The 25,757-nt window shown below is 42.9% G+C and overlaps 1 protein-coding gene and 1 pseudogene across 3 annotated transcripts in view; one reads left to right on the top strand and one right to left on the bottom strand.

Moving 5' to 3' along the window:
• Positions 1 to 25,757, top strand: part of LOC126175967 (G-protein coupled receptor Mth2-like) — a 572,026-nt gene that overhangs the window by 300,940 nt on the left and 245,329 nt on the right. The gene's annotated exons all lie outside the window — the stretch shown is intronic.
• LOC126100048 (5S ribosomal RNA) lies at positions 20,764 to 20,881 on the bottom strand (annotated as a pseudogene).

The raw sequence follows: 25,757 nt of genomic DNA, 5'->3' as shown, positions 1-25,757 counted from the left end.
TAGGGAAGGATGGGGAAGGAAATCGGCCGTGCCCTTTGAAAGGAACCATCCCGGCATTTGCCTGAAACGATTTAGGGAAATCACGGAAAACCTAAATCAGGATGGCTGGAGACGGGCTTGAACCGTCGTCCTCCCGAATGCGAGTCCAGTGTGCTAACCACTGCGCCACCTCGCTCGGTACAGGATTCGAACCTGCGACCGTAGCGGTCGCGTGGTTCCAGACTGTAGCGCCTAGAACCGCTCGGCCATTCCGGCCGGCTCACGCTGTAATCCTCTGAGCATAATGTTGTCGTTCATGAAGCACTTGCGGGTTTTCAGTGGCCCAAAAGCGTACATTTTGTTTGTTAACCACATCGTCTAAATGAAAATGCACCTCGCCTGAAAACCAAACGTTGTTGAGAGTTTCTTCCCTATCCTCCGCCCACTGAGCAAACAGTAGTCTCTGCTGCTTGTGTTCTTCAGTGAGTTTCTGTGCATAGGTCATCTTGTAGGGTACATAGGGTACATATGGAGGTCACTTTAAGAATGCGTTGAACGGAGCGTCTAGATATTATAATGTTACTTAAAATCCGTCTTGATTGCAAAAAAATTTATTATTCATATGACCGGTTTCGGTTCATTCAGAACCATCTACAGATCTGATGTTTCAGTTACAGGAGTAACCCGTCCAAATCCAGCAACTTTCACATGCTACGTCACAATTTATCGTACAACCTGTGGATGGTCTTCTTTGCAAGGGACCCATCGTGTGTTAAACTGTTGTCGAAAACGCCTCTGAGTCACAACAAGGCTTTTCGTTTCATGAAAAAGTAACACAATTGCCGATCGTTGCTGTGTCGTCAATCTTCCATTGTCAGCCATTGCTGCCTACTAGTCTCCTAGCGGCAGTATCGTGAATTACACGTCATTTCGTAACTCGTTTGTTTTTTGTCTGCTAGTACTGCTGTAGAGATCCAGCGGGATATCTGATGTGCGTCGTAAATTGTGAAATAAACAATTGGTAACACATTTCGTGCACCACCCTGTATATGCGCGGAGTTGCTTGCGCGTTACGAGACTGATCGTCACAATTTTTTGTCGAACATCGTCACAGGCGATGAAACATGGGTTTAGCAGTTCGAATCGGGAACAAAACTGTAATCCGCGGAGTGGCGCCACACCATCTCTCCTCCGAAGAAGTTCTGTTTGATATCCTCCCTCATGGTGCAGCGACCAACACTGAAGTGTATTGTGCTGCCCTCAATAAACTGAAGAACCGACTTCAGCGTGTTTGTAGCCACATAAATGCAAACAAACTTCTCCTTTTTTCGTGATAACACTAGGCCTCACATAAGTCTGCGCACCAGAGAGGAGCTCACAAAACTTGATTGGGTTGTTGTGCCTCATCCACTCTACATCCCGGATCTCGCGCCACCCGGCTTCCATTTGTTTGGCCCACTGAAGAATGCAATCCGCGGGAAACAGTACATTCATGCTGGGGAGGTTATTGATGCAGCAAGACGCTGCCTCCGAAGTCGACTAATAGAGTACTACCAAGCGGACAAACGGGCACTCTCAGTAAGGTGGCATAAGACCGTCACATTGAACGGAGATTATGTTGAAAAATAGGCTTTTGTAGCCAAAAGAATGGGGAATAATATGAGTATTCGAATCCTGAATGAAACTAACCTGCTTTCAGAAAAAAAATGTATAACAATACTTAGGTGAAAGTCCCACGTAGATACGACGATTTGCTTACGCTGCTGCAATAATCTGAAAGTTATCAACTGCGATCGAAACTAACCGTGCCATAAAAATGAGTGTGCATCTGAAACGGCAAAATAATAGATAAGTTTTAAAGGAAAAGTTATTACTTCATAGTTGGCAGCATTGTCGTTTCTCCTGTCTCCTGCATGCCATGACATAAATAAAAACCACGGTTGCAATACTTTTGATTTTCTCGAAATAAGTCTTCATCTTCGTCGCACCAACCCAGACAACCATGAAGTTCATTCTATAACTTCTTTTGCTGTTGTTGTTGTTGTTGTTGATGATGATGATGATGATGATGATGATGATGATGATGATGATGATGTTTTTGCTCTAATAACGGGGAAGAATTGTCGAAATTCACTGTCGGTCACTCGTGTAAGAGGGCGGTGGTCAACACAGTAAGTAAAGTATTTTAAGTTGCAGACTGTGTATATGTCTTGAGGCAGCCCAATTCACCGCACGCAGATCAGTCACACTATATTCGTCTAGTACTATAAAGAATCGACAGCAGACCAACACCGACAACGATAGTTCAGGTATACATGCCGACGTCGCAAGCTGAAGATGAACAGATAGAGAAAGTGTATGAGGATATTGAAAGGGTAATGCAGTATGTAAAGGGGGACGAAAATCTTTTATTTCCATCATTGCTTCCTCGATGTACAGATTGAAGAGTAGGGGCGAAAGGCTGCAGCCTTGTCTGGCTGCAGCCTTGTCTTACACCCTTCTTAATACGAGCACTTCGTTCTTGATCGTCCACTCTTATTATTCCCTCTTGGTTGTTGTACATATTGTATATGAGTCGTCTCTCCCTATAGCTTACCCCTACTTTTTTCAGAATCTCGAACAGCTTGCACCATTTTATATTGTCAAACGCTTTTTCCAGGTCGACAAATCCTATGAAAGTGTCTTGATTTTTCTTTAGCCTTGCTTCCATTATTAGCCGTAACGTCAGAATTGCCTCTCTCGTCCCTTTACTTTTCCTAAAGCCAAACTGATCGTCACCTAGCGCATTCTCAATTTTCTTTTCCATTCTTCTGTATATTATTCTTGTAAGCAGCTTCGATGTTAAGCCGATTGTTCGATAATTCTCGCACTTGTCAGCTCTTGCCGTCTTCGGAATTGTGGGGATGATGCTTTTCCGAAAGTCAGATGGTATATCGCCAGACTCATATATTCTACACACCAACATGAATAGTCGTTTTGTTGCCACTTCTCCCAATGATTTTAGAAATTATGATGGAATGTTATCTATCCCTTCTGCCTTATTTGACCGTAAGTCCTCCAAAGCTCTTTTAAATTCCGATTCTAATACTGGATCCCCTATCTCTTCTAAATCGACTCCTGTTTCTTCTTCTATCACATCAGACAAATCTTCACCCTCATAGAGGCTTTCAATGTATTCTTTCCACCTATCTGCTCTCTCCTCTGCATTTAACAGTGGAATTCCCGTTGCACTCTTAATGTTACCACCGTTGCTTTTAATGTCACCAAAGGTTGTTTTGACTTTCCTGTATGCTGAGTCTGTCCTTCCGACAATCATATCTTTTTCGATGTCTTCACATTTTTCCTGCAGCCATTTCGTCTTAGCTTCCCTGAACTTCCTATTTATTTCATTCCTCAGCGACTTGTATTCCTGATTTTCCCGGAACATGTTTGTACTTCCTCCTTTCATCAATCAACTAAAGTATTTCTTCTGTTACCCATGGTTTCTTCGCAGCTACCTTCTTTGTACCTATGTTTTCCTTCCCAACTTCTGTGATGGCCCTTTTTAGAGATGTCCATTCCTCTTCAACTGTACTGCCTACTGCGCTATTCCTTACTGCTGTATCTATAGCGTTAGAGAAGTTCAAACGTATCTCGTCATTCCTTAGTACTTCCGTATCGCACTTCTTTGCGTATTGATTCTTCCTGACTAATGTCAGGAACTTCAGCCTACTCTTCATCACTACTATATTGTGATCTGAGTCTATGTCTGCTCCTGGGTACGCCTTACAATCCAGTATCTGATTTCGGAATCTCTGTCTGCCCATGATGTAATCTAATTGAAATCTTCCCGTATTTCCCGGCCTTTTCCAAGTATACCTCCTCCTCCTGTGATTCTTGAACAGGGTATGCGCTATTACTAGCTGAAACTTGTTACAGAACTCAATTAGTCTTTCTCGTCTTTCATTCCTTGTCCCAACCCATATTCTCCTGTAACCTTTTCTTCTACTCCTTCCCCTACAACTGCATTCCAGTCGCCCATGACTATTAGATTTTCGTCCCCCTTTACATACTGCATTACCCTTTTAATATCCTCATACACTTTCTCTATATGTGGAATTAAAATACAAGGTGAAAGGATATCAATGATACGATTCGCTGATGACATTGCTATCCTGAGTGAAAGTGAAGAAGAATTAAATGATCTGCTGAACGGAATGAACAGTCTAATGAGTACACAGTATGGTTTGAGAGTAAATCGGAGAAATACGAAGGTAATGAGAAGTAGTAGAAATGAGAACAGCGAGAAACTTAACATCAGGATTGATGGTCACGAAGTCAATGAAGTTAAGGAATCTGCTATCTAGGCAGTAAAATAACCAATGACGGACGGAGCAAGGAGGACATCAAAAGCAGACTCGCTATGGCAAAAAAGGCATTTCTGGCCAAGAGAAGTCTACTAATATCAAATACCGGCCTTAATTTGAGGAAGAAATTTCTGAGGATGTACGTCTGGAGCACAGCATTGTATGGTAGTGAAACATGGACTGTGGGAAAACCGTAAGAGAAGAGAATCGAAGCATTTGAGATGTGGTGCTATAGACGAAAGTTGAAAATTAGGTGGACTGATAAGGTAAGGAATGAGGAGGTTCTACGCAGAATCGGAGAGGAAAGGAATATGTGGAAAACACTGATAAGGAGAAGGGACAGGATGATAGGACATCTGCTAAGACATGAGGGAATGACTTCCATGGTACTAGAGGGAGCTGTAGAGGGCAAAAACTGTAGAGGAAGACAGAGATTGGAATACGTCAAGCAAATAATTGAGGACGTAGGTTCCAAGTGCTACTCTGAGATGAAGAGGTTAGCACAGGAAAGGAATTCGTGGCGGGCCGCATCAAACCAGTCAGTAGATTGATGACCAAAAAAAAAAAAACTATAAAGAGAGAACATGTAGCCACTTCTAACAAACTACACATAATTTCAAACACTTTCGAAGCTTTTTTTCGCTGATACTCTCTCAAACAAATGAAAGGAAAAAAGTTTATTCCTTACCACATTTTCGCTATTCATGTATCCGGCCGCTGTGGCCGAGCGCTTCTAGGCGCTTCAGACCGGAACCGCGCTGCTGCTACGGTCGCAGGTTCGAATCCTGCCTCGGGCATGGATGTGTATGATGTCCTTAGGTTACTTAGGTTAAAGTAGCTCTAATTCTAGGGGACTGATGACCTCAGATGGTAAGTCCTGTAGTGCTTAGAGCCATATGATCCATTTAGTGCTATTCATGTAGTATAACCACATCAGCAGACATGATGTTTTTATTTTTTACTTCTGCACTACCAACTCTGTACGCAACACATTTTCCAGATAGCATCCATATATACTGCTTAACGTGCCTGCAATATTTTCATAATCCGAAAGAAATAAAATCAACATATTACAGTGTTGCACCTTCAACCAAAGTTCTACATGCTGAACATCAAATATTTAACACATTAACTCATCTGTAAAGTACTCAGACATTTGAAGTTGTTTTATACATGAGAGTTCGATTCTTTACAGAGTCAGCGATGGGAGACTAAGTGGTTGCCCTCCAACCGTGTTCAGCCCAGTCTTCGTCGTCAGTCCTCAAATCTTCCTATAGTTTAAACGCAGTCAACGTTTACCTTGCCTACATATCCTTGTACATAAGGAGAAAAAAGTATTTTCAGAATCACAGCTGAAAATTGTGGAAGTTTTTTAAGCTCAATAACATCACACTAATCACAGATTTATTTACGCTCAAAAAATATTTTTCAAGAATACAGATGAAGTTTTTCAAAATTTACGTTTTTCTGAAATTTTATGTTATGAATAGATTACCATCAAGTGCGAAAATTTCCAAAGAGGTATTTTAATCAGCAGAATAATTAAAAATAGGTAAATTCTGGATACACTAAAAATCAGGTTCTGATGCGAAGGCATTTTTCGGGAAGAATGACTAGTTCAGACTTTAATTACTATTGGTATAAACAAAGAATGTAAAAATAAAATGGAAGGTGCACATACTCTTTACTGGTCAGAAGACTAGTGTAGAAAGCCGTACAATGAAATTTAAATACATGTAATAATAATAATAAATAATGATATTTGTTACGAACTAGAAAGAAACAACATCAAAGAACGAGAAATAAAAAGATTGTATGCTACCTTCTTTGCTTACAGCTTGTACTTATTTTTTAAGGATTTCAAACATCTTGAACCATTTTACATTGTGAAATTCTTCTTATAGTCGGCAGATACTATGAACGTGTCCTAAGTCTTTCCTCTATTATGAAGCGCATCATCAGAACTCCCTAGAGTTGTAAAACTACCGTAAGCTAGCGTAGACTATCATAAGTGACCGTAGAGTATAGTAGTTTTTCTAGTAGCTTTGGTCAGTTAAGGTCGCGCCCACGTTACCTATATATTAGGTGCGTTGCATCCCTGTTGGGCGTTATTTCATAACGGTCACTTTCTTTACGAATACGATCAGTGTCTTAATAGATTCCCCTAAAAACCGGAAGCACTGAACCGTCTAGAAGCTGTGTGACAATATATAAAGGGCTGGGTAACCTACGTAACATATTTGCCCTGCGTAGTTACCCCCTGTATGTATAAACAGCATTTATAGCAAACCTGAAACTGTGAATGTTTAATTCACGTTTTATTCGAAAATTGTTGATTTGTAACTTAAAGCAGAGGAATGTTATAGTAAAAGTAAAGGAAACAATACAGATTTATCATATAGCGCTACAAAACTTAATTTCCTGGACAACAAGGTAAAATAAAAAATATGGCAAAACAAAAACATATCGAACATCCCTTCAATACATCGTCAAATTTATGTAAAACATGTCCCAATTATTCATAAACAACTTTCACATTTATCAATAACAACAGAAAGCTTTTGTCTTCGATTATCATAAAGAACGTTCTACTGAGTACAAAAAACAACAATAATTATGTTTTTTATGTTTGTGCGTGTAAACTGTACTTGTATCAAAAGTAACTGTCTTGGTACACAAAAATGCGTAAGTTACGAGTTCAACTATTTTTTATTACTTAATACTGTATATATTCTGTAAGAATATAAAATACACAGTGGAGTAACAATGAATGATATGCGGTTCTGATTATGTGCAAAACAAACAAGAAAACAAAGAGGAGTCGTCGGTTCTCAGTTTCTCTCTTACACATTCATTTACGTTTCTTTCCTTACCAATGCTACCAAACTACCGGTAATCCTACTTTACTACGATGTCTGTGTAGTATACCAAAACCACAGAGCCGTAATTTTGTTGGAGCGCAACTTTAGAACTGACCTCTGGCACTTTCACCAATCCTAATGTTAAAGTGATAATCACCTAACAGATCATTTTTTTCAGATTTCTATAGCTTATTCTTGTCAGCAAGTTCGATACACAAGCTGTTAAGCTGATAGTGCGATAGTGCTCGCCTTTATCTGCCATCGATGTCTTCGCGTTAATGTTGGTGTTACTCTTTCAAAACTCCCGTGACGTGTCTCTAGTCTCATAAATTTGACACACAAAATTGAATAGTTGTTTGAATGGCCTTTTCTCTGTCGATTTTAAAAACTCCGAAGAAATCTTGCCTATTCATTCTGTCCTGTTTGATCCCAAGTCTTTCACAACTCTGTGACTCTAATTTAAGATCCTATATGCCTTCCAAATCGACATCCATTTCTTCCTCTACCACATCAACAAAAAGTTCTGACCCTTCGTTCCTTCCGGATTCGAATTTCAGTCGGGCACACAGCTTTAATCTGCCAAGGATTTTCAAAACAGCACCTAGTCCGCTGCAGAGAGTAAGATTGCGTACATGGGCGCAATTCGAAACTAGCATTATATTTTATTCGTCGGGCTGTGTAGATGTGTACATCGAGCCTCATATGTTGATGAACAGCACTGAATTTTCGTGGAATACAAATTATTGTAGAATTTGTTCTTGCCTAGAGTTCAAGAATACATGAAGACATTTCAGAATAGAACTTTCAGGGATATTCATAAAAAAGCTTAAGAGAGAACTGGGACAGTAAATTGGTAAAAATAGCTATTCCTCTGCTGGTTTCAGCAACGTTATGACGTTTCTATTTTCCAACGTTTAGGAAGGTAAATATGACGAAAGCAGTTAGTAAGAAAATCATTTCTGTGTTGAGATGAAATCTTCAATTACGGTGTTCCTGGTGCGCTCTTGTAATGTGACCAAAGTACTTGACGTGATTAGCAATAAAGGCAATGCAGTTCGCGCTCTTGCATGAGCATTTCCTCGTGATCGTTTCTTACTTGGTTATTATTATTAGAAATTCAAGAAGTCAGCCGGCCTCGGTTGTATCTTGCGGGTCATAAACTAATGCGCTTCGTCCGTGAAGACAAGTACGCAAGTAACTTTTGCATGACGTATCACCGACATGTAACATAGTTCGATGAAACTTGGACCATACATAAGAAGAACTGCTGCAGTATAGTACAGAATGTAACTGAAAGAAATTGGCAATGAGACGAATAGAAATGACAGTTTTATTCAAAGGCAATACTTTATCTGAACTCACCTCGATTCATGATGGTCCCCTGGACATTGCAAAGTGAGGGACACGGTTCTTAAAGGGACATTGTACGTTAAATTCGTTAAAATTTGACATTTTCCGTTTTCTACTCCATAATGTACTTTGGACTTTCCTGAACATTTTGGTATATAATACATTAAAATTAGACAATTGTGAGACCTTCAAATAATATTTTGAATGTTGGCGTGTGACTGACATTTCGCGTCTATGCATATAGTGCCACAGTTGAGCAGTCATATCGTGGGAACTACACTGTCTATAAGACTGTGAATTGCTTTGTTTTGTGCCTACTGCTACGTCTCACAATTTGGCATTACGAATAAACAAATCAATCCTTTGTTTCTGACACTACTTTTCGTTGAAAGCAGTGTGATTATCGGCTGTTTTTGTAGTAAGCTAACTGCTATTGCTTTTTATGCGCAAATAAAATGACTAAGCGTAAAAGTAACTTCAAGAATCGCAAATTTGCGGGTAACAGATATGTGAGAACTAATTTTTCTTCTGAAGCCAAATGGTTCAACTGGCTCTAAACACTATGGGACTTAATATCTGAGATCATCAGTCCCCTTCTTCTGTAGTACTTGAAAACACCGATGAAAAGCGATGTTATGCTTTGTGTCCAGCTCCACTAAACACTTGGTGTAAATATAGGTAAGTTGAATTTTCTGGCACCCTGCATGAATTTACACATAAACATTCTCTTCCTTTGGCAGTAATGAAGGCAATCAAACCTATTTACACAGATCTGGCAAATCCTGAGCTACTAAAGTTGTGTCTACATGGGAAGACCCAGAATGTAAATGAGTCCTTCAGTAATGTTGTGTGATGCCGTGTGCCTAAAAATGTATTTGTTGGCCTTATGACTCTAAAGTTAGCAGTGTCTGATGCTGCAATAACTTTTAATGGTGGGAACTATGAAAGACTTAAGGTTTTGGAGAAGTTAGGGGTAAGATTTGGACAGAACACAGCTAAAGGACTGCGGGAACTGGATGAGCTTCGCGTACGTGAAGCAGAGTTAGCTGCTCAGCAAATGACAAAAGAAGCAAGAAAGAAAAGGAGGCGGCAAGCACTGGGCTGTTGTGACACTGAAGAAGACACAGACTATGGGCCAGGACAGTTCTACTGCACAAAAGACGCAGTAATGTAAGTGTGTATAAGAATTTGTAATAAAGTTTTAAACCTCTATATCTCTGAACTACATTTTTTGCAGTAAATGACCCGTTTTCTAAAAAAAGTACTGATGGTAGAAATATGAAATTTACACAGCATTCCAAGTGTGAGGTTCAACACATATGGAACTATAATAATTAAAATAGCCTGAGTTGTTTTGTTTTTATGTTCATTTATTTACAAAATTCTGTCAAAAAATTGAGTGTTTAAAAAAAAAGATAACATGCCCACAATATAATTTTAGTAATAATTCTAGTTCAATGCGTCTAGAAAGGTGCGACAATAATTATGGAAAATTATAAGTTGGTGGCTTAAAAAGTTTCCAAGATAATGGGTCACAAAATTGGATAATTTAACATTGGCGGCATAGGACATACAATGTCCCCTATTTGTGTGTTCAGCACGTACGGAAATGGAGCGCTCTGCGGGGTACGCCCTTGCTGGCCACTAGGCTGGTAATTCGTTCTTGTGGTAGTGGGTTACACTCCCCCACCAACGCGGTTGACGGCAGCTGAATGGTCGGTGGTGCATGTGGACTTGCTGCAATATGTCTTTCCAACGAATCTCACACCTGCTCGATGAGATTTAACTCGAGCGATCGGACTGGCCAGTCCATTCGACGAATTTCCTTTCGTTCCAAGAGCTCCTCGACTTGCGCTGTTCTATGCGATCACACATCGTCATCCATGAAAATAGTCTCAGCCGAATGCAACACTATAAGGAAGCACAGTAGGGACGAGTACAGTGTCACAATAATGTCGCCCGATGAGTGTACCGTTCAAAGATTTAAAGATCGGTAAGCTCATTCAGCATTATGCCTCCCCACACCGTAATACCTGCACCACAAAAACGATCGTGTTCGAAAATGTTCCTGTGTGCATTACGTATTCCCACCTCTCGCCGTAGGAGGGAACTTCCAGCTTTGTCGAACGTCATCGTTTTGGTGGGCCAAGTGTTATAGTGTGAGGAGGCGTAACGCTGCATGGTCGTAACGAACTCCAAATCCTTTAACACGGTACACTCGCCGGTTCATCGAGCTGTGTTATTTGGCAGTGGCAAATCATGCGAAAATTAATGTCGTCATTAAGTCTTGCACACCAGTGTAGTTTTTTACTCTTTTCTCGCTTTCGTTATTGTACCACAACTTTTCGGAGATTGGTCAGCCTCATGTAGAGATTCGTTTGATGACTGACTTATGTGCTCAGCGCGTAGGCGAGTTCTGCCGCTTGTATCACGTGACTGTAATTCCGTGCTATGGATCGCCTGTCTACGGAGAACTCGTCTGCGTCTCCTCTCCTTTGATGGGCTCGCCGACTCGGCCACACAGAGACATTTCTGCTGCCTTGATCGACACGGACTGAGCGAGATAGTTCACTGCTTACGTGCCCACTGATAAGAGTCGTAGCTGATAACACATCGTCGTCTGTGGCAGGAGCAGCGGCACATCCGTGCTCTCTGTAGGTGTGACCTTACCCTAAAAGAAGAACGAACTGATGATTATTCACCGTAGCGGTGCTGAATCTGCATGCCTCAAATTTATTCGAATATTACCTGCAAATTAGTGTATTCACATTGTCAAAACTCGCGTCCACTGTATCAAAACACTCATGACTAGTTGACACTAGATGCAGGAATGGCTGCTTACGAGACTTACCTTACGTAGACCAGGAACTTACAAACACAGTACACGATCTCGAAGTCCAACTTTTACTGTCCTTTTATTTTAGTTACAAGTAGGGTGACAGATGTCTCGGTTTCAGATTAAAGAAATCGGTGTCCCGAAAAATACTTTCAGGTCGGAAGGTTGTCCCGGATTTCGGAGAAATGTTTCATGCTATCTATTTTTTCTCCTAATTTTTGTGTGTATCTACAAACATCAAAAAAAGTTTTGCATCACCTCGGTTCCGAAAGTTCCGGAACATGTACAGAAAACTGAAATAGAGATCAACATAATCATTTCCGCCTTTTTATTGCTCGTGAAAACCACACATTGCATGTTGTGCCACCATACAGCAAGACATTCAGTGATGGTGGTCCAGATTGCTGTACACACCGGTACCTCTAATACTCAGTAGCACGTCTTCTTGCATTGACGCATGCTTGTTTTCGTCGTGGCGTACTAGCCACACGTTCATAAAGACACCATTGGTCCAGATTGTCCCACTCCTCAACGACGATTCAGCGTAGATCCCTCATAGTGGTTGGTGGGTCACGTCGTCCATAAACACACTATCCCAGGCATATTCGACAGGGTTCGTGTCTGGAGAACATGCTGGCTACTCTAGTCGAGCGATGTCGTTATCCTGAAGGAAGTCATTCACAAGATGTGCGCGATGGGGGCGCCAATTGTCGTCTATGAACACGAATGCCTCGCCAATACGCTGCCGATATGGTTGCACTATTGGTCGGAGGATGGCATTCATGTACCGTACAGTCGTTATGGCGCCTTACGTGACCACCAGAGGCATACGTCGGCTCCTCATAATGCCACCCCTAAACAGCAGGGAACCTCCACCTTGCTGAACTCGCTGGACAGTGTGTCTAAGGCGTTCAGCCTGACCGGGTTGCCTCCAAACACGTCTCCGACGATTGTTTGGTTGAAGGTATACGCGACACTCATCGGTGAAGAGAATGTGATGCCAATCCCGAGCGGTCCATTCGGCATGTTGTTGGGCCCATCTGTACCGCGCTGCATGGTGTCATGGTTGCAAAGATGGACCTAGCCATGGACGTCGGTAGTGAAGCTGCACATCATACGGCCTATTGCGCACAGTTGTTGAGTCGTAACACGACGTCCTGTGGCTGCACGAAAAGCATTATTCAACAAGGTGGGGTTGCTGTCAGGGTTCCTCCGAGCCATAATCCGTAGGTAGCTGTCATCCACTGCAGCAGTAGCCCTTGTGCGTCCTGAGCGAGGCATGTTATCGACAATTCCTATCTCTCTGTATCTCCTCCATGACCGAACAATATCGCTTTGGTTCACTCTGAGACGCCTGGACACTTCCCTTGAGAGGCATTTCTGGCACAAAGTAACAATGCGGAAGCGATCGAACCGCGGTATTGACCATCTGGGCATGGTTGAACTACAGACAACACCAACCGTGTACCTGCTTCCTGGTGGAGTGACTGGAACTAATCGGCTGTCGCACCCACTCCGTCTAATAGCCGCTGCTCACGCATGGTTGTTTACATCTTTGGGCGGGTTTAGTGACATCTCTGAACAGTCAAAGGGACTGTGCCTGTGATACAATATCCAAAGTCAACGTCTATCTTCAGGACTTCCGTGGTGATGCAAAACTATTTTTTGATGTGTGTATATCTCAGCTCTCGCTCTTAGGCTAAATAACGAAATTTGTTATTATCGCAGCTGACTGAGTCCCTTAATGAGTGTTATTGCGCGGTAACGCAATGTCAATTCAGTTCTCACTTTGCAGCTACATGGTTCTATGTTACTGAATAGCATCGCGGTTAATTTATTATTAAAGCATCATTGTTTCCAGTAAACTCAAACTGCCAAAGAGGAAGTGCCAACTCCAAGAAACATTATCAGAAGAATGGTTCTTCATAAAATGAGGGAGAAGTGACCATGAAGTAGAATGTGTAATTTGTGTTATGTTTCCGTTGCAGGTGGGGGAGGAGCAGATATTAAGGATCATTTAGCAAGCGTAAAACATAATTCCAATGTGTACTCTCGAAGCACTTAAAAATGGAGATTTATTTTGTTTCAAAGTCATTTAAACAGGGCAAATTAGTAACAGCAGCGGCATTAGCAGTACAGTTAAACCTCATATGTCTTTGAAATTTGTCAACTGTACTTCTAATCTACGCTGCAGACTTTTAATGTTTCCAAAGCAGCAAAAAATACGACTTTAGGCACAACAAAAATCAACAGCAATTGTAAAACCAGTGCCAGCCCAGCCAAACAAATATGCGATGATCATTCGAAGACCGTGATTTTGGTATAGCTACAGATGGTAATAATCACAAAGCCAAGAAAATATTGCCGTTAATTAATTCACTTTTTTATGCTTATGAGATGTGTCCCCTTTGGTCCTCTTTCTACTTCCCAGATTATGCTCATTTTTGTCATTTTAAGAGAACCGTCCCGTTTGTGAGGTAGATTTGGTGCCAACCGTAGTTATAAGTAAATATTCTAACTACACAGCCTTCGACGTCAAGGGTAGTTAGATCATTTGCGTAATGTCACAATGCCAGATTCTCACCTTTTGTCATCATTGTTGCTCCCCCTATGTGAAAATTGTTCCTCATGCGCGGTTGCGCTCAGTGATTCATATTCTGGAGAGGTGAAATTCAAAACCTAGTCTGGCCATTCAGCTTTAAATTTCCGTAGCCTATATTAATAATCTCAAGTTAATGTTGGGATGAGTTCCTTTAACAAGACTTCAACTGGTTTCTTCCACGTCCATATCTAAGCGCGTTAGCTAGTTTTCCTTTTTTTTTTTTAATGAAGTCTCTATGACTTGTTTCCCTCTTTCTTCAATTTGCTTATGATCAAAGTCCTAGTAGACATTAGGAATTGTTTTACATTGCTTACTATCTGATGAAACAGCTCTTTTTTTAGATGTAGCAGAAAACTTGTAAGCAATGATGTAATATAAATCAGTTACTGAGTTTGATCAGTCTCCAAACTTGCCGCATGCTTTTCACAGTAGAAATTACGTCGTCAGATACGAACGACTACGTATTCTAAACTCCACCTCCATAACTGAACGGACAACGTATCTTATTTTTATGCGGAGAGCCTGGCTTAAATTCCCAGTACCGGGAGAGGGGTTCCTTAATGGGAGGACTGGAATACGCAACACACAACCTCGCGAGACCAACTGAGGAAATACTTTAGTGTGAAGTAGCGGCTCCAGTCTGGAAAGCTGACAACGGCCGGAAAGCGGTGTGCTGACTGTCTCTATATACAGCATCCAAATAATGCATTACACAGAAGAGACAGCACAGCAGTCGGTCAACATCGCTTGGTCCCTTGGGCCTGATCGCGAAGTTAACTTATTTTTTCCGAATATTCTGGTGATCATTTCGAACTTATTATAGAGTCCGCTAATATATCTGTGAGTCGTGTTACATTTTTGATACGTTTTCTGTACCTGTTTATTGAAAACGTGAATGTAAACATAGAATTGCTAGCAATCGTTTTGCTGTGCGTTGAGGACGTAATTTGGTCTGAGACATAACGAAATATTTTGGGAAGTATTATTGGCCACTTTACGCGTTTGAGACGCGCATTTTCGCTACACGGATGTGCGACAGCCCGACGTGGAAGACGACAAAACGCTTTCACTGCTGTGGCCCCAACAGTCAGCACACGAGGTCTGAGAGAGGTGCTAACATAGGCCGCTTTGGCGACAAACTGCGAACGGCCGCTGCTGCGCTCTTGCGGGCAAACCAGCAATTGCTTCGGGTCGCGCTCACGCCAGCGGCCAGCTGCGCATGGCGCAGTTCTCAGTACGGCAGTTAAACTCTCCAGTGTTTTATGAGTCACCGATGCGAACTGTTGCGTCAGCAAACTGTTAGGACTGAATATTTTGGCAACTATAAAACTGTCTGCACAAGATTCCTATCCATACATCTGAATTAATGTAAAAACAAACGACAGTGGTATCTCGTTAAAACGGTCCTCAGCAATCCACATCTCCGATTCATCCGGATCGGTTTTTAAGTAAAGCAACTCTACAGTGATATTCTGTAAGTAATAGCAGTAATGTTCAACGACGACGATCATGGAATTTAAATTCAGCCAAGCGCCGTGCATAGATGGGACAGTTTCAGTTAACAAGATATCATTGAGTTGCACAGTACTGAATTACCGAGTTTCTTGCGACCGTAAAATGATATCAAAGAATGTCGTAGTGTCCACGGGCAAAAAGCTAAATTCAGTGCATAAAATGGATAAAGGAGAACTGTTGCAAAAAATTGTTTCTGAATTTGGTGCAGGAATTTCAACGGCATCATAAAGGAAAAATAACCGGAAGGAAACTGAAAACTTTTGTTTCATAATAATCACTCCTGAGGACGAAGTTATCACTGTCTGTTCACCTGCAGACAATGACGAAAGTTATGGATTATCTGACGAAGTAGGCGCTAAATTTGAAGACGTTATGACATATATAGAGGCAATAACGCAGCTCAACGGGGAAAAAACGTTAATTTGGAACGTCAGGCGAAAAAAACTTCGGCTGAACTATACAGGGTGTTACAAAAAGGTACGGCCAAACTTTCAGGAAACATTCCTCACACACAAAGAAAGAAAATATGTTATGTGGACATGTGTCCGGAAACGCTTACTTCCCATGTTAGAGCTCATTTTATTACTTCTCTTTCAATCACATTAATCATGGAATGGAAACACACAGCAACAGAACGTACCAGCGTGACTTCAAACACTTTGTTACAGGAAATGTTCAAAATGTCCTCCGTTAGCGAGGATACATGCATCCACCCTCCGTCGCATGGAATCCCTGATGCGCTGATGCAGCCCTGGAGAATGGCGTATTGTATCACAGCTGTCCACAATACGAGCACGAAGGGTCTCTACATTTGGTACTGGGGTTGCGTAGACAGGAGCTTTTAAGTGCCACCATAAATGAAAGTCAAGAGGGTTGAGGTCAGGAGAGCGAGGAGGCCATGGAATTGGTCCGCCTCTACCAATCCATCGGTCACCGAATCTGTTGTTGAGAAGCGTACGAACACTTCGACTGTAATGTGCAGGAACTCCATCGTGCACGAACCACATGTTGTGTCGTACTTGCAAAGGCACATGTTCTAGCAGCACAGGTAGAGTATCCCGTATGAAATCATGATAACGTGCTCCATTGAGCGTAGGTGGAAGAACATGGGACCCAATCAAGACATCACCAACAATGCCTGCCCAAACGTTCATAGAAAATCTGTGTTTATGACGTGATTGCACAATTGCGTACGGATTCTCGTCAGCCCACACATGTTGATTGTGAAAATTTACAATTTGGTTCAAATGGCTCTGAGCACTATTGGAATTAACCTCTTAGGTCATCAGTCCCCTAGAACTTAGAACGCCTTAAACCTAACTAACCTAAGGACATCACACACATCCATGCCCGAGGCAGGATTCGAACCGTAGCAGCCCCGCGGTTCCGGACTTGCAGCGCCTAGAATCGCATGGCCACTGCGGTCGGCTTTACAATTTGATCACGTTGGAATGAAGCCTCATTCGTAAAGAGAACATTTGCACTGAAATGAGGATTGACGTATTGTTGGATGAACCATTCGCAGAAGTGTTCCCGCGGAGGCCAATCAGCTGCTGATAGTGCCTGCACACGCTGTACATAGTACGGAAACAACTGGTTCTCCCGTAGCATTCTCCATACAGTGACGTGGTCAACGTTACCTTGTACAGCAGCAACTTCTCTGACGCTGACATTAGGGTTATCTTGTCCATTGCAGGTGTCCTCGTCGTTCTAGGTCTTCCTCAGACGCGAGTCATAGGCTGGAATGTTCCGTGCTCCCTAAGACGCCGATCAATTGCTTCGAACGTCTTCCTGTCGGGACACCTTCGTTCTGGAAATCTGTCTCGATACAAACGTACGGCGCCACGGCTATTGCCCCGTGCTAATCCATACATCAAATGGGCATCTGCCAACTCCGCATTTGTAAACATTGCACTGACTGCAAAACCATGTTCGTGACGAACACTAACCTGTTGATGCTCCGTACTGATGTGCTTGATGCTATTACTGTAGAGCAATGAGTCGCATGTGAACACAAGCACCGAAGTCAACATTACCTTCCTTCAATTGGGCCAACTGGCGGTGAATCGAGGAAGTACAGTACATACTGACGCAACTAAAATGAGCTCTAACATGGAAATTAAGCGTTTCCGGACACATGTCCACATAACATCTTCTCTTTATTTGTGTGTGAGGAATGTTTCCTGAAAGTTTGGCTGTACCTTTTTGTAACACCCTGTATAACGCTGGTGAAACTCATCGTGATAAACGAAGTACGAATTTGGCTGAAAAGAAATTTACTGGTTATTTCAGCACATTAAGCTCAATGTGTTTCTTTCTTATTTATTGTGCGAAAATACTGTGTAATTTGTGCGTCTATGTGAAAATTAATTCAACGTCTGTGTCAATGGCATTTTAACCGATGTAATTCTAATTTTTTTTCTAAATTTCCAGACTATCCTAATTTTCGATAATCCGTATGGTCTACGATCCCACCTTGTCTGGATAAAAGAGGGTTCCACCCCTATAAATGATTTTGCTCTTATTAGGGGCATTCTTAGAAACACTTTCTTTTAGTATTTGTTTTCAGTCCACTATATTTCGACTCCATTCTTTATGAATGTTCAGTTTAGTGCAGCAGTTCAGGGTTTTGTAGTTTATTCACGTTCTACTTTTTCACTGAGCTGGGATTTCAGTAACTCACATGAAGATGGAGCTAGTTTCCCAGAGAAGTAAATATCGTATCCACCTGAATTATATCCAAGCGAGAAAACAGAGCCTAAACTGTTCTGCATCTTCCGCCTGATACATAGTTCGTTCGGAGAGGTCATGTGTAAGAAGCTAACTTCTTCTTTATGCGGTACTGTAACATGCTGTGTTGTTTGTCCATGGCTTTTCTGAACAACAATTCTGTGCTGAGACCATTGATTAAGTTATTTAGCCAGGATAATCTTCTACGTCATGGACTACGTCTGCCATCAATCTTTCCTTGAAGTACAGCTGTAACAGGTAGCAACTGTCGTTGCACAACATGACCAAAGTGTTCGAGTTTGCATCTCTTCATGGTACTGAGAATTTCGAAATTACTGTTCATCTACCGCAGTACAGCCACATTTGTGACTTGATCCGTCCATAATATCCTTAAAATTCTTCGATAGGCCTAAATTTTAGATGCCTCAAATTCCTTACCTAATAATGCCGTGAGTGTATAAAACTCAACTCACGGAGTAAAATACTGAACTCATAGCATCGAAGTAGTCGAGTACGAAGTGTAATACTGACATCACAGCTAGTCAGAACGTCTGGAAAGGAATTCTGGCCTGTTCAATTCAGCAGCGAATTTCGTCAGAAAAGTCTCAGTTATCTTTGATCTGAGACACTAAATATTTATGTGAAGAAACCCTTCCGATCTTATCGTCACCGAGTGCAACATTACTTGAACAATGATAATTGAAACCAACAGCTGTATCGTACTCCAGTGTCATTTATTCAAAACACGCCACAAGTTTCGACGCCAAGAAGCGTCATCTTCAAGCCCCAAGCGTAATCTGCCATCAACGTGCGAACCATAATGACATAGACCAACGGAGTCTTCAAATAGAAACACTACAACTTACTAAGCTCGTTACACCAGCATGTGCAACCGACAAAACAGAGTGCAGCTGAATTCCGTAACTTCCAGTAACAAGCCCACAACTAGTCAGACGACAGCCACGAGGGAGGTGACCATCAGAAAAGCTAGAGAGGTCCCATAGTGGTTAGCATACTGGACCCGCAACCGCGATGACAACGGATGAAATCCGCGTTACGCCGTCCAGATTCAGGTTTCCTGTGATTTCCCAAAATCGCTCCAGGCAAATGCCGGGATGGCTCCTTTTTAAAGGGAAGTGCCGATTTCCTACCCCATCGTTGAAACATTCCGAGCTTGCACTCTGTATCTAATTACCTCCAAGTCGACGGGACGGTAAAGTCCAACCTTCCTTAGGTCATCAGAAAAAGACTGAATAAACAACGAAAGAGTAACACTCTACGAGTTAGAATGAAGAATGTCAGGGTCTGAACGTAGTAGGGAAGCTACAAAATCTGAAAAGGGAAATGAAAAGACTCAATTTACATATACTGGGCGTCACCGAAGTGAAATGGAAAGGAAATAAGGATTTCTGGTCAGCTGAATGTGGGATACGTCAACAGCAGCAGAAAATGTTATAACGGGTGTAGGATTCGTTAAGAGTAGGGGGTAGGGTAGAGAGTGAGTTACCGTGGACAGAGCAGTGACATAGCTGTTAAACAACAATAGTTCAGGTAATGATGCCGACGTCGCAAGCAGAGGCTGAATGTCTTCTTCTTTTGTTTGCGAATCCTGCAGCTGAGGTAGGACGCGGATACCAGGCCGGTGTTCACCTAATCGGATGAGAGAGACCGCCTAAAAACCCCATCCAGGTAGGACGGCACAACGTCCCTCGTCGTTAATCCGTCGGTCGGGTCCGAACAGGAGGAGCCTGCTCGTGTCCCTGAATCCCGAAAGCGGTGTGCTAACGCTCGCGGGTATCCGGTCGGATCATGAAACAGAGAAAGTATGAGTATATAAGACTACTGACATCGCGTCAAGCCTTTATAAATCACTGGAATTTGAGTAAGGGAAGAAAGAAAGAGAAATCTCACTGCTAAGAAGCAAAAAGTAAAGAATGACTTCCCGAATACCGGCAGAAACGACAGACAGTGTCAGCAGTCCTCTCATAATTAGACACTCGCACTGCAGAGATGTATGCCTAATCATGCCTACTGAATGCCTAATAATGGTGAGCGCATATTTAGAGTTTATATCGTATAAATTACAGCGTTATCGAAGTTGTGAAAGTCTGTTGCTGTTATAGCTCTTAAACTGATTGCATGACGTATGTACTTCTTAAGTTTTCGGAAGAATGCTTTTCAAAAGCGGAATTTCTCTAAACTGCAATTTATTGGGTGTCGCCTGTCGGGAAGGGTGTCTTTCCTCTGCGGATATTCGCCCCTTTCCTTACATATACGCAAGAGTTGGGCCGCATATGTTTTGAGGAGTGTAGGTGAGTGTAATAAACTAAACTAAACTCCTCCCGAACAGGCCATGAAGGCCCAACGGTACCGACCGGTCGCCGTGTCATCCTCAGCCCACAGGCGTCACTGGATGCGGATATGGAGGGGCGTGTGGTCAGCACACCGCTCTCCCGGTCTTACGTCAGTTTCCGAGACCGGAGCCGCTACTTCTCAGTCAAGTAGCTCCTCAGTTTGCCTCACAAGGGCTGAGTGCACCCCGCTTGCCAACAGCGCTCGGCAGACCGGATGGTCACCCATCCAAGTGATAGCCCAGCCCGATAGCGCTTAACTTTGGTGATCTGACGGGAACCGGTGTTACCACTGCGGCAAGGCCGTTGGCAGGTGAGTGTTATGGTTGCGTGTGTAACTGAAGTCTTGTTTGTGCTGCATGATGATGAGAGAAGGGCGAGGTTGAAAACCGATGCCAGCACAGAGCCTACTCCTCTCGAATAGTGTCAACGGGGCCGTCCGAGCTTAAAGTAACCATCCGACTGACGAAGCGCCATCAAGAGTGTTAAGAGTACATGTCCTCACTTCGTGAAGTACTACGGAGAGATTTAGAATTTAATCCAGGGCATTAGTGCAAAGGCTGGTGATCTGAAACTTTAAGTCTTCCTTGACGGCCAAATACTGTCAATGACAGTTTTCACCATCAGGATTCGAACCGGCTTGCATCCGAGTCGAGCGCCGTCGCGCAGGAGTGTTTTGGTGACCTCGGCTATGGTGGCGGGTAATTTTTAAGTGAATGTTAGCGAGGGAGTTCTTCCAGATCCATAATGCACAAATGAGCTTTAAGTACATAATATTTACACTAAAATATAACTTTCCTTGAGACTAAGCTTTGTTTGTTTACTTCGTCCCCAAAGAGTAGCATTTGAAGCGTTTTTTATTAATCACTTGTAGCTCATTTCATGAGAAGAAAGACATATGTCAGCGCTATGCCATATCTAATTTGCGTTTGATGACGTTATGCTTATGGCATTACAATTTTCTTGCCTTCCACGCACCCTCCAGTTACATGCATAAAAAAAAGTTTTGCATCACCCCAGTTCCCACAACTCCTGAAAATAGACGTTGACTGTGGTTATTGTATCACAACGCAGTCCCTTTGACTCTTCCAAGACGTCACTAAACCCGCTCAATGATGTAAACAACCACGCATGAACGCCTATTAGACGGGGGAGGTTCGAAAGCCCATCATTTCCAGTCATTTCACCAGGAAGGAGGTCACGGCTCGTGTTGTCTATAGATCAACCATGCCTAGACGGTCAATACCGCGGTTCGATCGCGGCCGCATCGTTACTTTGTGCCAAGAAGAGCTCTCAATGGAAACGGAAATGCCGTGTGGCTAGGGCCTCCCGCCGGGTAGACCGTTCGTCTGGTGCAAGTCTTTCGAGTTGACGCCACTTCGGCGACTTGCGTGTCGATGGGGATGAAATGATGATGAAAGATACACAACACCCAGTCATCACGAGGCAGAGAAAATCCATGGCCCCGCCGGGAATCGAACCCGGGACCCCGTGCGCGGTAAGCGAGAACGCTACCGCAAGACCACGAGCTGCGGACAGAGCTCTCAACAAGGGAAGTGTCCAGGCGTCTCGGAGTGAACAAAAGCGATGTTGTTCGGGCATGGAGGAGATACAGAGAGATAGGAACTGTCCATGACGTGCCTCGCTCAGGCTGCCCAAGGGCTACTACTGCGGTGGATGACCGCTACCTACGGATTATGGCTTGGAGGAAGCCTGACAGCAACCCCACCATGTTGAATAATGCTTTTCGTGCAGGCCGACTCAAACTGTGCTCAAAAGGATGCATGATGCCCAACTTAACTCCCGACGTCCATGGTGAGGTCCATCTTTGCAACCACGACACCATGCAGCGCGGTACAGTTAGGCCCAACAACATGCTGAATGGACCGCTCAGGATTGGCATCACGTTGTCTTCACCGATGCGTGTCGCATATCCTTCAACCAGACAATCGTCGGAGACGTGTTTGGAGGCAACCCAGTCACGCTGAACGCCTAAGACACACTGTCCAGCGAGTGCAGCAAGATGGAGGTTTCCTGCTGTTTTCGGGTGGCATTATGTGGGGCCGACGTACGCCATTGGTGGTCATGGAAGGCGCCGTAACGGCCGAAAGTGTAACCATATCGGCAGCTTATTGGCGAGGCATTCGTCTTCATGGACGACAATCCGCGCCCCCATCATGCACATCTTGTGAATGACTTCCTTCTTGTGAATGACGAATACAGGCATGCATCAATGCTAGAGGTCGTGCTACTGGTTATCAGAGGTACCGGTGTGTACAGCAATCTGGACGACCACCTCTGAAGGTGGTACAACATGCAATGTGTGGATTTCATGAGCAATGAAAAGAGCGGAAATGATGTTTATTTTGATCTCTATTCCGATTTTCTGTACAAGTTCTGGAACTCTCGGAACCGAGGTGATGCAAAAATTTTTTTGATGTTTATATATAAGGTTATCATTAATGTTAACAATCGTTCGAGTCAGAGTTACATACTACTTTCAGACTAAAGTAAAAAATAATCAGAATTTATGTTTCATCTGCCTGAGGCCATCGAAGGCAGGATAGCAAGGACTGGGAAAGAATGGGGGAGGACATTTCCAATTCTGCAAGTCTTCAGCCATAGAACTTTGTATTCGCTGTGTCCTCTAAATTACGGTCTAGTGTATTTAGCAGACAACACTAGCAACACACTTAGAACTCGTACACATGCCCGAGGCTTGACTAGAAGCCGCTAACTCAGCTTCACGAAGCAGCGAGACGGTCTCAGGGTCATACCTACTGCTGTAATTATCAGCCCAGTTCTACGCTGTTTGATCCTTACTGAGCTCTCTCACCCCCTTCTTCTCCAAACTCTCCACTATTCGTTGCCCATTAGTGTACAGACCAGAAAAAAGCATTGTTTCTATGTTTTCAATATCTGACACAATGAGGGTCCCGTAACTGTATGATTAATGACGTGTGACACCAGCCATTAAATCGATGATGTATTTAAATCATTTATTGTATAATATCCCACCCGATGAAGTAGATAATAAAGAAAATAATATTATTAAAACAGTAGCAAAAACAGCGTTTATAATCCCCCTCTCGTCCACATATTTTCAGGCGGAAAAACAAAGAAACAAAAGAACAGGAACAAAAACAGGTATACAGTCACGCCCTCTCGAGCGTAACTGCTCTCTTCCACCCACACACACAGCTCAAACATGAGAGTAAGCTTTTACTCAAAAAAAACAACCTGCAACAAGTCATTCACAGAAAGGCATCTCCATTTCCTTCCACAACAAATATGGAATAAACTCGTACAACATATAACGTGAATGCTGCCCAAAACTCTATATACGCTCAACACGCAGAAGCTTTCAGGCGCAATCAACTTCGGTACTCACACTCTCGAACGACCCTGCTCTTGCGAAGATAGTTTATCAGAGGAGGGCAAAGGTTTACAGAAGTAACCACATTTACACAAAGCAATTGTTGTTAAAATATATGTCTGGAACACTTTACACAGCTCAGTGAATTCTGAACAACAGGTAAATCGGAAATTCAGCAGTTGGAAACAAGGAATACATGGCGTAGAAAAAAGTAACAGAGCAGTTTGGATAGTTACCTAGTTACATGATCACAGATATACCGTAACGGTGTGGAACGACTCTGTTTAAAGGACGTTGTAATTCGCTTTTATGCATGCGTGCTGGCTACCTAATTACATATTAATATAACACTGATAGCTCTTTGTGACATTAATCCAGAGACATTGGCAGTATACTTGAAACTTCCGTTCTATTCATGTTTTAAGTCTTTAAATTAAATTTCACGTGTGAGATGGTTCTCAAAAGAAATGTTTTTACTTTTTTTATAGGTAACTTTGCAATCATTCATACATTTCACATCATTGTTCCGGTAATTTGCTCGTCACAGCCTAATTATTTCTTCACCGACATCCATCTGAAGGAAGCATGAGGAAGGCCATATGTCATCTGTTGTAATTATGGGCGTTTCCTATAACTCCAGAATAAGAGTTCCACTCTGCAGTGGAGTGTGCGCTGATATGAAACTTTCTGGCAGATTAAAACTGTGTGCCGGACCGAGACTCGAACAGCGGGACCTTTGCCTTTCGCGGGCAAGTGCTTTACCAACTGAGCTTCCCAAGGATGACTCACGCCCCGTCCTCACAGCTTTACTTCTGCCAGTATCTCGTCTCCTACCTTCCAAACTTTACCGAAGCTCTCCTGCGAACCTTGCAGAACTAGCATTCCTGAAAGAAAGGATATTACAGAGACATGGCTTAGCCACAGCCTGGCGGATGTTTCCAGAATTAGATTTTCACTCTGCAGCGGAGTGTGCGCTGATATGGTCTAGGTCCGGCACACAGTTTTAATCTGCCAGGAAGTTTCATTTCCTACAACTTATTTCATGAAAAAATATATTTATCGTGAAGATAAGGATTTTAACAGCATGATTATAGTAAGCATTAATAAAGCACTATCGCTATTGGAGCAGAAGGATTGTAATTTTTGACCTTTGAGGGAAGTCAAATGAAAACCGAAAACCCTCCACAACGGGACCATGGAATGTTTCCACTCAAAAGTAACAACCATGCGCTTTATGAAATGCATCCCACTGGGTGACGAGATGATCAGTTCCTGTTTCTTAGAACGCAGTCGGCCGCCGAGGATCCACAACCACATCCAATCTTGCCTTCCTCTCCGACTAAAACCGACGTCCACGCAGGTGTTTCTTCAAGTCGCCGAAGATGTGAAAATGACACGGTGAAAGATCTGGGCTCTACGAAGGATGGTGTAGCTTTTCCAACCCAAATCGCTGAAACTCAACCTTCGGCCGATTAGCAGTGTCGGAACGGGCGTTATCGTACTGCACGATGATTCCATCCGACAGCATTCCTGGGCCTTTCGACTGTATGGCTCGTCGCCTTTTTTGTATAGTGTCTTAGTAGCGCTGCCCATTGATTGTGGGTTCCACGCTCGAGGAACTCGACCAGCAGAGGATGCAGCCTGTTGCACGATAACGCCACGCCCCCACATTGCCAGTCGGACAAAGGTTAAGTTTCTGCGATTTGTTTGTGAAACAATGCCACTTCCTCCGTACAATTCCGATCTTTCATCGTGTGATTTTCACTTCTTCGGCGACCTGAAGAAACACTTACATGGACGTCGGTTTCTTT

The sequence above is a fragment of the Schistocerca cancellata genome, chromosome 1 (genome assembly GCF_023864275.1).
Source record: "Schistocerca cancellata isolate TAMUIC-IGC-003103 chromosome 1, iqSchCanc2.1, whole genome shotgun sequence".
In the NCBI taxonomy this organism is placed as follows: domain Eukaryota; kingdom Metazoa; phylum Arthropoda; class Insecta; order Orthoptera; family Acrididae; genus Schistocerca; species Schistocerca cancellata.
The sequence above is the reverse complement of the archived record's forward strand: the minus strand, read 5'-3'. Positions and strand labels throughout refer to the sequence as shown.